At 51.9% G+C, this 15,167-nt stretch overlaps 1 long non-coding RNA gene across 1 annotated transcript; it reads right to left on the bottom strand.

Moving 5' to 3' along the window:
• Positions 1–2,920: 2,920 nt before the first annotated feature.
• On the bottom strand, positions 2,921–14,782 carry LOC140399760 (uncharacterized). Its single transcript, XR_011937854.1, has 2 exons — positions 14,688–14,782; positions 2,921–3,225 (listed from the first exon to the last, which is right to left on the bottom strand). It is a non-coding gene; the product is annotated as an uncharacterized lncRNA (long non-coding RNA).
• Positions 14,783–15,167: the final 385 nt, after the last annotated feature.

The raw sequence follows: 15,167 nt of genomic DNA, 5'->3' as shown, positions 1-15,167 counted from the left end.
CCACTCCTTGGCGCCGAGAGACCTTCCCGTTTTCCGGAATCCCTCCATGGCACCTAGAAACCCTTCAGGGTGCCCTGAAACGCTCCATGGTACCCAGAGACCCTTCATTGTGCCCTGAACCCCTACCTAGCACCTAGAGACCTTCACTGTGCCCTGAACCCCTACATGGCACCTAGAGGCCCTCCACTCTGCCCTGAACCCCTACATGGTGGCTAGAAAATCTTCACACAGTACAGAGTTTCATCCCAAAGAAAAGAAAGGTTTTCAGAGGGCGGGAATAGGCAGCCATGGCTGACAAAGGAAGTTAGGGAATATATCAAAGCAAAAGAGAAAGCCTATAATGTGGCAAAGAGTAGTGGGAAGTCAGAAGATTGGGAAGGCTACAAAAACAAACAGAGGATAACAAAGAGAGAAATAAGGAAAGAGAGGATCAATTATGAAGGTAGGCTGGCCAGTAACATTAGGAATGATGGTAAACGTTTCTTTAAATACATGAAAAACAAACTGGAGGCAAAAGTAGACATTGGGCCGCTCCAAAATGACGCTGGTAATCTAGTGATGGGAGACATGGAAATAGCTGAGGAACTAAATAAGTACTTTGCGTCAGTCTTCACAGTAGAAGACATGAGTAATATCCCAACAATTCAGGAGAGTCAGGGGGCAGAGTTGAATATGGTAGCCATCACAAAGGAGAAAGTTCTAGAGAAACTAAGAGGTCTAAAAATTGATAAATCTCCGGGCCCAGATGGGCTACCTCCTAGAGTTCTAAAGGAGATATCTGAAGAAATAGTGGAGGAGTTAGTTATGATCTTTCAAAAGTCACTGGAGTCAGGGAAAGTCCCAGAGGATTGGAGAATCGCTGTTGTAATCCACCTGTTCAAGAAGGGGACAAGGAAAAAGATGGAAAATTTTAGGCCAATTAGCCTAACCTCGGTTGTGGCAAGATACTAGGATCCATTGTTCAGGATTAGATTTCTAAATTCTTGGAAGTGCAGGGTCGGATTAGGACAAGTCCGCATGGATTTAGTAAGGGGAGGTCGTGCCTGCTAGAGTTCTTTGAAGAGATAACAAATAGGTTGGACCATGGAGAGCCAATGGATGCTATCTATCTTGACTTCCAAAAGGCCTTTGATAAGGTGCCTCACGGGAGACTGCTGAGTAAAATGACCAAATGGTATTCGAGGCAAGGTACTAACTTGGATTGACGATTGGCTGCCAGGCAGAAGGCAGAGAGTTGGGATAAAAGGTTCTTTTTCGGAATGGCAACCGGTGACGAGTGGTGTCCCGCAGGGTTCAGTGTTGGGGCCACAGCTGTTCTCTTTATATATTAACGATCTAGATGACGGGACTGGGGGAATTCTGGCTAAGTTTGCCGATGATACAAAGATAGGTGGAGGGGCAGGTAGTATGGAAAAGGTGGGGTGGCTGCAGAAAGATTTAGACAGTTTAGGAGAGTGGTCCAAGAAATGGCTAATGAAATTCAACGTGGGCAAGTGCGAGGTCTTGCAGTTTGGAAAAAAGAATAGAGGCATGGACTATTTTCTAAACGGTGACAAAATTCATAATGCTGAAGTGCAAAGGGACTTGGGAGTCCTAGTCCAGGATTCTCTAAAGGTAAACTTGCAGGTTGAGTCCATAATTAAGAAAGCAAATGCAATGTTGTCATTTATCTCAAGAGACTTGGAATATAAAAGCAGGGATGTACTTCTGAAGATTTATACAGTATTAGTTAGGCCCCATTTAGAATACTGTGAGCAATTTTGGGCCCCATACCTCAGGAAGGACATACTGGCACTGGAGCGGGTCCAGCGGAAATTCACACGGATGATCCCAGGAATGGTAGGCCTAACATACGATGAACGTCTGAGGATCCTGGGATTATATCCATTGGAGTTTAGGAGGTTGAGGGGAGATCTAATAGAAACTTACAATATAATGAATGGCTGAGATAGGGTGGACGTAGGGAAGTTGTTTCCCTTAGCAGGGGAGACTAGGACCCGGGGGCACAGCCTTAGAATAAAAGGGAGTCACTTTAGAACAGAGATGTGGAGAAATGTCTTCAGCCAGAGAGTGGTGGATCTGTGGAATTCGTTGCCACAGAGGGCGATGGAGGCCGGGACGTTGAGTGTCTTTAAGACAGAAGTTGATAAATTCTTGATTTCTCGAGGAATTAAGGGCTATGGCGAGAGACCGGGTAAATGGAGTTGAAATCAGCCATGATTGAATGGCGGAGTGGACTCGATGGGCCGAATGGCCTTACTTCCGATCCTATGTCTTATGGTCTTCCGGTGCCCTGAACCCCTCCATTGCGCCTGAACACCCGTCAGGGTGCCCTGCATCCTTCCATGGGGCCTTGAAACCCTTCACGGTGCCCTGAACCTTTCCATGGCGCCTAGAGACCCTTATCCGTGTTGTGAAACACACCATGGCGTCTAGAAACCGTGAACGGTTCCCGGAAAACTTTTGTGGCGTCCTCAAAACATCCGCGGTGCCCTGAAAAGTGAATGCAAACCTCAGCACCCACTCAACAATTCCTCCACACTCTGATCTCCTGCACCATCCCCTGAATTATGATCTCAGCTTAGGAATCACTTCACCATCTTCTTACTCACCCACTAAATCCCTTCCCTATTTTCTGAATAAATTGCCGAGCTCCAGAACCATTTCCATGGTTACCTTCTATCACTTCCAGACCCCCAGCCCGTTCTCCATAGCCCAGTACTTGTGAGACATCCTTGCATGTAAATGGTCAGAGAGCTGATATTGTGATGATGTTGCCCCCTATCTTATCTCAGACCATTTGCACTGACCTCCCCATCCTTTCTCTGGAATGTTCACATCTGTGCCCAGCCTCAATTCAAACCGGACACCTTCGCTACAGACAGCCTGATCCTGAGGGTTAACAAGACATGAAGCAGTGACCAATGCAGTAAGATTTATTTCTGATTACAGGCCATTATCCAGACAGCAGGAATACAAGGTCAGGTGTTAGAGGAGTGAAGTAATCAATTAGCCTGTTTTCCAGGAAAGAAGCTTCCTTTCAGTGAGAACATGGAGATCCCGGGTTGATGGTCGCCCCTCACTGGATCATACATCTTTACCTTCAATCCGATTTTGACCCATCATCGTTTCGGGAAGGGAGACAGTCACGTGCCATCTTCTCAGTGATTGGCGGATCACTGTATCTGGCCACGGCTTTCAGCCGATGTTTTGGAATATAATACTCTAAAAGTAAAAGAAAACATGATGAAGGAACTAATTACGGGTTGTTCAGTCTGATGGAGAACAATGAGAAAACAGAAAGCAGAATCTATCAGCCTGACAGGGACACACTCGGCACAAAGCAGCAACATTACGTTTGTGGTATATAATAATATTCTACAGATTACAGCCTCACACCCCAAGACTTGAATAAACTCACTCCGTCTCCCCACCTCCTGTTGTGCACAAACTCACTCACTCCCGCCACCTCCCGCTCTGTAGAAACTCACTCCCTCCACCTGCTGGTCTGTACAAATTCACTCCCTCCACGTCCTGATCTGTACAAACTCACTCCCTCCACCTACTGGTCTGGTACAAACTCCCTCCCTCCACCTCCTGGTCTGCACAAACTCACTCCCTTCACCTTCTCGTCTGATACAAACTCCCTTACTCCACGTCCTGGTCTGTACAAACTCACTCACACCACCTCCTGTTCTGTACAAACTCCATCCCTACACCTCCTGGTCTGTACAAACTCACTCCCTCCACGTCCTGGTCTGTACAAACTCACTCCCTCCACCTACTGGTCTGGTACAAACTCCCTCCCTCCACCTCCTGGTCTGCACAAACTCACTCCCTTCAGCTTCTCGTCTGATACAAACTCCCTCCCTCCACGTCCTGGTCTGTACAAACTCACTCCCTCCACCTACTGGTCTGGTACAAACTCCCTCCCTCCACCTCCTGGTCTGCACAAACTCACTCCCTTCAGCTTCTCGTCTGATACAAACTCCCTCCCTCCACGTCCTGGTCTGTACAAACTCACTCACACCACCTCCTGTTCTGTACAAGCTCCCTCCCTCCACCTCCTGGTCTGCACAAACTCACTCCCTCCACATCCTGGTCTGCACAAACTCCCTCCCTACACCTCCTGGTCTGCACAAACTCACTCCCTCCCTCCACCTCTTGGTCTGTACATACTCACTCCCTCCACCTCCTGGTCTGCACAAACTCACTCCCTCCATCTCCTGGTCTGCACCAACTCACTCCCTCCCTCCACCTCCTGGTCTGTACAAACTAACTCCCTCCACCTCCTGGTCTGATACAAACTCACTCCCTCTTCCTCCTGGTCTGTACAAACTCACTCACTCCACCTCCTGGTCTGTACAAACTCCCCCTCCCTCCACCTCCTGGTCTGCACAAACTCACTCCCTCCACCTCCTGGTCTGATACAAACTCACTCCCTCCACCTCGTGGTCTGTACAAAATCCCTCCCTCCACGTCCTGGTTTGTACAAACTGACTCATTCACCTCCTGGTCGGTACAATCTCCCCCTCCCTCCACCTCCTGGTCTGCACAAACTCACTCCCTCCACCTCATGGTCCGATACAAACTCACTCCCTCCACCTCCTGGTCTGTACAAACTAACTCCCTCCACCTCCTGGTCTGTACAAACTCACTCCCTCCACCTCCTGGTCTGTACAAACTCACTCGCTCCACGTCCTGGTCTATACAAACTAACTCCCTCCATCTACTGGTCTGGTACAAACTCCCTCCCTCCACCTCCTGGTCTGCACAAACTCACTCCCTTCACCTTCTCGTCTGATACAAACTCCCTCCCTCCACGTTATGGTCTGTACAAACTCACTCACACCACCTCCTGTTCTGTACAAACTCCCTCCCTCCACCTCCTGGTCTGCACAAACTCACTCCCTCCACATCTTGGTCTGCACAAACTCACTCCCTCCTCCTCCTGGTCTGCACAAACTCACTCCCTCCCTCCACCTCCTGGTCTGTACATACTCACACCCTCCACCTCCAAGTCTGCACAAACTCACTCCCTCCATCTCCTAATCTGCACCAACTCACTCCCTCCCTCCACCTCCTGGTCAGTACAAACTCACTCCCTCCACCTCCTGGTCTGATACAAACTCACTCCCTCTTCCTCCTGGTCTGTACAAACTCACTCACTCCACCTCCTGGTCTGTACAAACACCCCCTCCCTCCACCTCCTGGTCTGCACAAACTCACTCCCTCCACCTCCTGGTCTGTACAAAATCCCTCCCTCCACGTCCTGGTTTGTACAAACTGACTCATTCACCTCCTGGTCGGTACAAACTCCCCCTCCCTCCACCTCCTGGTCTGCACAAACTCACTCCCTCCACCTCATGGTCTGATACAAACTCACTCCCTCCACCTCCTGGTCTGTACAAACTAACTCCCCCACCTCCTGGTCTGTACAAACTCACTACCTCCACCTCCTGGTCTGTTAAAATTCCCTCCCTCCACCTCCTGGTCTGTACAAACTCCCTCCCTCCACCTACTGGTCTGTACAAACTCCCTCCCTCCACATCCTGGATTGCACAAACTCACTCCCTCCACCTCCTGGTCTGTACAAACAACCCTCCCTCCACCTCCTGGTCTGATACAAACTCCCTCCCTCTTCCTCCTGGTCTGTACAAACTCACTCACTCCACCTCCTGGTCTGTACAAACTCCCCCTCCCTCCATCTCCTGGTCTGCACAAACTCACTCCCTCCACCTCCTGGTCTGATACAAACTCACTTCCTCCACCTCCTTGTCTGTACAAAATCCCTCCCTCCACGTCCTGGTTTGTACAAACTGACTCATTCACCTCCTGGTCGGTACAAACTCCCCCTCCCTCCACCTCCTGGTCTGCACAAACTCACTCCCTCCACCTCATGGTCTGATACAAACTCACTCCCTCCACCTCCTGGTCTGTACAAACTAACTCCCTCCACCTCCTGGTCTGTACAAACTCACTACCTCCACCTCCTGGTCTGTTAAAATTCCCTCCCTCCACCTCCTGGTCTGTAGAAACTCCCTCCCTCCACCTACTGGTCTGTCCAAACTCCCTCCCTCCACATCCTGGATTGCACAAACTCACTCCCTCCACCTCCTGGTCTGTACAAACTCCCCCTCCCTCCACCTCCTTGTCTGCACAAACTCACTCCCTCCACCTCCTGGTCTGATACAAACTCTCTCCCTCCACCCCCTGGTCTGAACAAACTTACTCCCTCCACCTCCTGCTCTGAACAAACTCACTCCCTCCACCTCCTGGTCAGTACAAATTCTCTCCCTCCACCTCCTGGTCGGTACGAACTCCCTCCCTCCACCCCCTGGTCTGTACAAACTCCCTCCCTCCACCTCCTGGTCTGCACAAACTCCCTCCCTCCACCTCCTGGTCTGCACAAACTCACTCCCTCCCTCCACCTCCTGGTCTGCACAATCTCCCTCCCTCCACGTCCTGCTCTGTACAAACTCAACAACACCACCTCCTGGTCTGTACAAACTCACTCCCTCCACCTCATGGAGTTTGTATCAGAATACAAAGTCCCTCCCTCCAGGTCCTGGTCTGTAGAAACTCACTCACTCCACCTCCTAGTCTGCACAAACTCCCTCCCTCCACGTCATGGTCTGCACAAACTCACTCCCTCCATCTCCTGGTCTGCAGCAACTCACTGCCTCCCTCCACCTCCTGGTCTGTACAAACTCACTCCCTCCACCTCCTGGTCTGATACAAACTCACTCCCTCTTCCTCCTGGTCTGTACAAACTCACTCACTCCACCTCCTGGTCTGTACAAACGCCCCCTCCCTCCACCTCCTGGTCTGCACAAACTCACTCCCTCCACCTCCTGGTCTGATACAAACTCACTTCCTCCACCTCCTTGTCTGTAAAAAATCCCTCCCTCCACGTCCTGGTTTGTACAAACTGACTCATTCACCTCCTGGTCGGTACAAACTCCCCCTCCCTCCACCTCCTGGTCTGCACAAACTCACTCCCTCCACCTCATGGTCTGATACAAACTCACTCCCTCCACCTCCTGGTCTGTACAAACTAACTCCCTCCACCTCCTGGTCTGTACAAACTCACTACCTCCACCTCCTGGTCTGTTAAAATTCCCTCCCTCCACCCCCTGGTCTGTACAAACGCACTCCCTCCACCTCCTGGTCTGTACAAACACTCCCTCTCTCTACCTTCTGGTCTGTACAGACTCATTCTTCCGTCCACCACCTGTTCTGTACAAAGTTACTCCCTATCTCCACCTTCTGGTCTGTACAAACGCACTCCCTCTCTCAACCTTCTGGTCTGATACAAACACCCTCCCTCCACCTCCTGGTCTGCACAATCTCCCTCCCTCCACCTCCTGGTCTGATACAAACTCCCTCCCTCCACGTCCTGGTCTGTACAAACTCACTCACTCCACCTCCTGGTTTGTACAAACCCCCCCTCCCTCCACCTCCTGGTCTGCATAAACTCCCTCCCTCCACCTCCTGGTCTGCACAAACTCACTCAAACCACATGCTGGTCTGTACAAACTCCCTCCCTCCACCTCCTGGTCTGCACAAACTCCCTCCCTCCACCTCCTGGTCTGCACAAACTCCCTCCCTCCCTCCACCTCCTGGTCTGCACAATCGCCCTCCCTCCACGTCCTGGTCTGTACAAACTCAATAACACCACCTCCTGGTCTGTACAAACTCACTCCCTCCACCTCATGGAGTTTGTATCAGAAAACAAAGTCCCTCCCTCCAGGTCCTGGTCTGTAGAAACTCACTCACTCCACCTCCTAGTCTGCACAAACTCCCTCCCTCCACGTCATGGTCTGCACAAACTCACTCCCTCCATCTCCTGGTCTGCACCAACTCACTGCCTCCCTCCACCTCCTGGTCTATACAAACTCACTCCCTCCACATCCTGGTCTGTACAAACTCCCTCCCTCCACATCCTGGATTGCACAAACTCACTCCCTCCACCTCCTGGTCTGTACAAACTGCCCCTCCCTCCACCTCCTTGTCTGCACAAACTCACTCCATCCACCTCCTGGTCTGATACAAACTCTCTCCCTCCACCCCCTGGTCTGTACAAACTTACTCCCTCCACCTCCTGCTCTGAACAAACTCACTGCCTCCACCTCTTGGTCAGTACAAATTCTCTCCCTCCACCTCCTGGTCGGTACGAACTCCCTCCCTCCAACTACTGGTCTGTACAAACTCCCTCCCTCCACCTCCTGGTCTGTACAAACACTCCCTCTCTCTACCTTCTGGTCTGTACAGACTCATTCTTCCGTCCACCACCTGCTCTGTACAAAGTTACTCCCTCTCTCCACCTTCTGGTCTGTACAAACGCACTCCCTCTCTCCACCTTCTGGTCTGATACAAACACCCTCCCTCCACCCCCTGGTCTGCACAATCTCCCTCCCTCCACCTCCTGGTCTGATACAAACTCCCTCCCTCCACGTCCTGGTCTGTACAAACTCACTCACTCCACCTCCTGGTCTGTACAAACCCCCCCCCCCTCCCTCCACCTCCTGGTCTGCATAAACTCCCTCCCTCCACCTCCTGGTCTGCACAAACTCACTCACACCACATCCTGGTCTGTACAAACTCCCTCCCTCCACCTCCTGGTCTGCACAAACTCCCTCCCTCCACCTGCTGGTCTGCACAAACTCACTCCCTCCCTCCACCTCCTGGTCTGCACAATCTCCCTCCCTCCACGTCCTGGTCTGTACAAACTCATTAACACCACCCCCTGGTCTGTACAAACTCACTCCCTCCACCTCATGGAGTTTGTATCAGAATACAAAGTCCCTCCCTCCAGGTCCTGGTCTGCAGAAACTCACTCACTCCACCTCCTCGTCTGCACAAACTCCCTCCCTCCACGTCATGGTCTGCACAAACTCACTCCCTCCAGCTCCTCGTCTGCACAAGCACACTCCCTCCACCTCGTGGTCTGATACATACTCCCTCCCTCCACCTACTGGTGAGTACAAAGTCACTCTCTCCACCTCGTGGTCTGTACAAACTCACTCCCTCCCTCCACCACCTGGTCTGTACAAACGCACTCCCTCTCTCCACCTTCTGGTCTGATACAAACACCCTCCCTCCACCCCCTGGTCTGCACAATCTCCCTCCCTCCACCTCCTGGTCTGATACAAACTCCCTCCCTCCACGTCCTGGTCTGTACAAACTCACTCACTCCACCTCCTGGTCTGTACAACCCCCCCCCTCCCTCCACCTCCTGGTCTGCATAAACTCCCTCCCTCCACCTCCTGGTCGGCACAAATTCACTCACACCACATCCTGGTCTGTACAAACTCCCTCCCTCCACCTCCTGGTCTGCACAAACTCCCTCCCTCCACCTGCTGGTCTGCACAAACTCACTCCCTCCCTCCACCTCCTGGTCTGCACAATCTCCCTCCCTCCACGTCCTGGTCTGTACAGACTCATTAACACCACCTCCTGGTCTGTACAAACTCACTCCCTCCACCTCATGGAGTTTGTATCCACCTCGTGGTCTGTACAAACTCACTCCCTCCCTCCACCACCTGGTCTGTACAAACGCACTCCCTCTCTCCACCTTCTGGTCTGATACAAACACCCTCCCTCCACCCCCTGGTCTGCACAATCTCCCTCCCTCCACCTCCTGGTCTGATACAAACTCCCTCCCTCCACGTCCTGGTCTGTACAAACTCACTCACTCCACCTCCTGGTCTGTACAACCCCCCCCTCCCTCCACCTCCTGGTCTGCATAAACTCCCTCCCTCCACCTCCTGGTCGGCACAAACTCACTCACACCACATCCTGGTCTGTACAAACTCCCTCCCTCCACCTCCTGGTCTGCACAAACTCCCTCCCTCCACCTGCTGGTCTGCACAAACTCACTCCCTCCCTCCACGTCATGGTCTGCACAAACTCACTCCCTCCAGCTCCCTCTCTCTACCTTCTGGTCTGTACAAACTGACTCCCTCCGTCCACCACCTGGTCTGTACTAAGTCAATCCCTCTCTCCACCTCCTGGTCTGTACAAACGCACTCCCTCTCTCCACCTTCTGGTCTGTACAAACGCACTCCCTCTCTCCACCTTCTGGTCTGTACAAACTCACTCCCTCCCTCCACATCCTGGTCTGTACAAACACACTCCCTCCGCCCACCTCCTGGCCTGTACAAACTGACTCCATCCCTCCACCTCTTGGTTGTGTACAAACGAATTCCTTCCCTCCCACCCTCTCCTTTTCCTGTACAGACTCACACCCGCCCTGTCTCCCACACAACGTCTTCTACAGACTCCGCTCCTCCCTCCTACTCACTGAACTGCACAGAATAATTTCCCTCCCTCTCTATGATTTAAAGTGATCCTCGCTCAATATCGACCTCCCACTTTCTGCCCTAGACAGATTTTGTCTTTCTAACTCTCTGATGTCTGCAGAATTACTCCCTCTCTCACACTCCCTGGCCAATACGCAACCGGTCCCTCCATTCCACTTCCTGTCCTACACAGACTCCCTCCCACCCGCCAGTCTGCGCAGATTCACTCACTCCCTCTGTCCCACTTCCTGCTGTGTTCAATCCTACTCCCTCACTCCCCCTCTCCGGTCTGTTGGTTTTCTCTCTGAACTGCAGAGCATCTCTGTGCGTTGCCTCAGGATGGAGAACACCACCCCCACTATTCAGGAACACAGAGAATAAAACTTATATTTAGAGAACTGTTCGCAGCACCCAAAGAATCAAAACAGTTTCAGTGACAAGGGACGTTTACTCAAGGACCAACAATGTTTACTCCAAAAACAGTGCGGTCAGTCATTTCACAGAATATCTCACAAAATAGAAAATTAGATGTGACGGATGTAGAGTTTCTGTTTGCCTTCGTGCAGAGAGTGATGTTGGTGCAGAACAATGCGAGAACCCCAGCTCCACACAGAATAACCACAGCATAACCTATATATTCCCTCTCCGAGGAAGAGGTCGACAGGGTAACCATTTGCTGCTTCCTCCAGAACACCACACTTCCGCAGTGCTGAGCCCCATCTTTGCAGTGGAATATCAGCCCACAACAATGCAGCAGTCACACAGTGCTGAGCCCCATGTGCTGGAGTGAGACATCAATAAAAAACAATGCAGCGCTCCCGCAGTGCTGAGCCCCATGTACTGGAGTGAGACATCAATCCACAACAATGCAGCGCTCCCACTGTGAGACATCAATCCACAACAATGCAGCAGTGACACAGTGGAACATCAATCCACAACAGTGTAGCGTTCTCGCAGTGCTGAGCTACATGTACAGTAGTGAAACATCAACCCCCAACAGTGCAGCACTCCCGCAGTGCTGAACTCTAAGTACTTGAGTGAAACATGAAGACACAACAGTGCCGCACTCCCGCAGTGCTGAGCTCCATATCCTGGAGTGGAACATCAATGTACAACAGTGCAGAATTCCCGCAGTGCTGAGCGCCGTGCGCTGGTGTGTGATCTCAACCCACAACAATGCAGCACTTGCGCAATGCTGAGCTCCATGTACTGGTGCGGGACATCAAACCACAACAGTGCAGCATTCCCGCAGTGCTCAGCTCCATGTACTGGACTGGGACACCAACCACAACAGTGCAGCATTCCCGCAGTGCTCAGCTCCGTGCACTGGTGCGGGACATCAAACCACAACAGTGCCGCACTCCCGCAGTGCTCAGCTCCATGTACTGGACTGGGACACCAACCACACCAGTGGAGCATTCCCGCAGTGCTCAGCTCCATGCACTGGTGCGAGACATCAAACCACAACAGTGCAGCATTCCCGCAGTGCTCAGCTCCATGTACAGGACTGGGACACCAACCACAACAGTGCAGCATTCCCGCAGTGCTCAGCTCCATGCACTGGTGCGGAACATCAAACCACAACAGTGCCGCACTCCCGCAGTGCTCAGCTCCATGTACAGGACTGGGACACCAACCACAACAGTGCAGCATTCCGCAGTGCTCAGCTCCATGCACTGGTGCGAGACATCAAACCACAACAGTGCAGCATTCCCGCAGTGCTCAGCTCCATGTACTGGACTGGGACACCAACCACAACAGTGGAGCATTCCCGCAGTGCTCAGCTCCGTGCACTGGTGCGGGACATCAAACCACAAGAAAGCAGCATTCCCGCAGTGCTCAGCTCCATGTACTGGACTGGGACACCAATCACAACAGTGCAGCATTCCCGCAGTGCTCAGCTCCATGTACTGGACTGGGACACCAATCACAACAGTGCAGCATTCCCGCAGTGCTCAGCTCCGTGCACTGGTGCGAGACATCAAACCACAACAGTGCCGCACTCCCGCAGTGCTCAGCTCCATGTACTGGACTGGGACATCAAACCACAACAGTGCCGCCATCCCGCAGTGCTCAGCTCCATGCACTGGACTGGGACACCAACCACAACAGTGCAGCATTCCCGCAGTGCTCAGCTCCATGCACTGGGCTGTGACACCAACCACAACAGTGCAGCATTCCCGCAGTGCTCAGCTCCATGTACTGGACTGGGACACCAACCACAACAGTGGAGTATTCCGCAGTGCTCAGCTCCATGTACTGGACTGGGACACCAACCACAACAGTGGAGTATTCCGCAGTGCTCAGCTCCATGTACTGGACTGGGACACCAACCACAACAGTGCCGCACTCCCGCAGTGCTCAGCTCCATGTACTGGACTGGGACACCAACCACAACAGTGCAGCATTCCCGCAGTGCTCAGCTCCATGTACTGGACTGGGACACCAACCACAACAGTGGAGTATTCCGCAGTGCTCAGCTCCATGTACTGGACTGGGACACCAACCACAACAGTGGAGTATTCCGCAGTGCTCAGCTCCGTGTACTGGACTGGGACACCAACCACAACAGTGCAGCATTCCCGCAGTGCTCAGCTCCATGTACTGGACTGGGACACCAACCACAACAGTGGAGCATTCCCTCAGTGCGCAGCTCCATGTACTGGACTGGGACACCAACCACAACAGTGCAGCATTCCCGCAGTGCTCAGCTCCATGTACTGGACTGGGACACCAACCACAACAGAGCAGCATTCCCGCAGTGCTCAGCTCCATGTACTGGACTGGGACACCAACCACAACAGTGGAGCACTCCCGCAGTGCTCAGTTCCGTGCACTGGACTGGGACACCAACCACAACAGTGCAGCATTCCCGCAGTGCTCAGCTCCATGTACTGGACTGGGACACCAACCACAACAGTGCCGCACTCCCGCAGTGCTCAGCTCCGTGAACTGGACTGGGACACCAACCACAACAGTGCAGCATTCCCGCAGTGCTCAGCTCCATGTACTGGACTGGGACACCAACCACAACAGTGCCGCACTCCCGCAGTGCTCAGCTCCGTGAACTGGACTGGGACACCAACCACAACAGTGCAGCATTCCCGCAGTGCTCAGCTCCATGTACTGGACTGGGACACCAACCACAACAGTGCAGCATTCCCGCAGTGCTCAGCTCCATGTACTGGACTGGGACACCAACCACAACAGTGGAGCATTCCCTCAGTGCGCAGCTCCATGTACTGGACTGGGACACCAACCACAACAGTGCAGCATTCCCGCAGTGCTCAGCTCCATGTACTGGACTGGGACACCAACCACAACAGTGGAGTATTCCGCAGTGCTCAGCTCCGTGCACTGGGCTGTGACCTCAAACCACAAACATTCATCAACTCCCAATTTAGACAAAAACTGGCCCCAGTTATTGACAATGAATCATTTCACCCCTTGTCATATTTATTTAATCCACCTTCTCACCCCCCACATTATTATGTAAGGGGCAGAGTTAATCCAGCTGAATGCATCTGGTTCAATCTATTTTTAACGCTCTACCCATTGATATTTTTCTTTTTGCTTTATTCTTCCGTGTGATATGGGCATTGTTGGCACGACCAGCATTTGTTTCCCATCCCCTGCACTTAGTTGCTGAGGGCCTTGCCAGACCATTCAAGTTGGTCTGGAGTCACGGGTCGGCCAGTGCGGCCCAGGAGATGACTCAACCAGATGGGTTTTAAAAGCAGCGACAATGATTTCATAATGCTGATAAGATTCAAATTCCATCGCCTGCCGTGGAAGAATTGGAAACCCGTTTCTCGGGATTGCGCGTTCAGTAACTATACCACATCTCATAATGAAAAGGTCCCACCTGTCTGGGGACTTTTGCAATAGAAAACTTCAGCCTCGCTTCTAATTCCCCATTTCTACATCTGAGACTAGACAATTAGTGTGGGGAGAAAGGGCCTGAAGGAGACCCTGACTCTATCCTCACACACAGTCCACACTCTCACAATCTGTATCAGATGTCAGTGATCGGGAGCAGCAAGTGTGAATAAGGCAATGAGGACAATTTTAAGGTTTTCTATCCAGATCAATGGTCCCATTGAGATTCAGCAACGTCACCCCGCCCAGTAATTTCTGTTTTCAATATTGGCCTGTGTGGATCAGATCCCAACACCAACAAGCCTCACGAAGCACTCAGACAGTCAGGAAACCACCAGAGAATTACTGAAGGAGATAGCTTGGAGTGAATTCTTCAGTTTGTTTTCGAATCTCACAATCTCTTAACCAATCAAACCATTACACTTCAAGAAAATGCAATCGATTTAAAATTAAGCTGTATGAACTCCAGCTGCTTTTGTATTGGCGAAATTTACAGATTCTTACTTCCTTTCTTGCTTGCTTTCACTCCAGTAGGATTGTGCTGAGGCAGCACTAGAAGTACAAGCACCAGGAACAGCGCTTTCTGCATCTTCGCTGGGGTCTGTCGGAGTTACGGTCAGAGTGCTGGTGTATATCTGCTCTCTATCTACTCACGGAGTCATGTTGCGTTTATAATCACACGAGCAGGCGTGTCTGGTTTCTGGTGATGTCATTTTAAAATATGTTTTCCTGCGTGGTGCCTTATTTCTACGAATGTCGCCTTCAGCAAAACGATACCCACACACCGATTCAGCCGAACAATTCAAAGGGATCTGCAGTGAATCTCGCTTCTGTTCCACCTGGTGTGAGCCTGTTGCTGACAGCCTTTCCGTCGTCCTTCAGGGAGCTGTGCTTAGAGTGCACATAGACATATACTGCCTGTAAAAATCTTCATGGATTTGGATGAACTGCCATTTTTGGGAAGGGTAAGAGCACATCTGATTT

The sequence above is a fragment of the Scyliorhinus torazame genome, chromosome 23 (genome assembly GCF_047496885.1).
Source record: "Scyliorhinus torazame isolate Kashiwa2021f chromosome 23, sScyTor2.1, whole genome shotgun sequence".
NCBI lineage: Eukaryota > Metazoa > Chordata > Chondrichthyes > Carcharhiniformes > Scyliorhinidae > Scyliorhinus > Scyliorhinus torazame.
The sequence above is the reverse complement of the archived record's forward strand: the minus strand, read 5'-3'. Positions and strand labels throughout refer to the sequence as shown.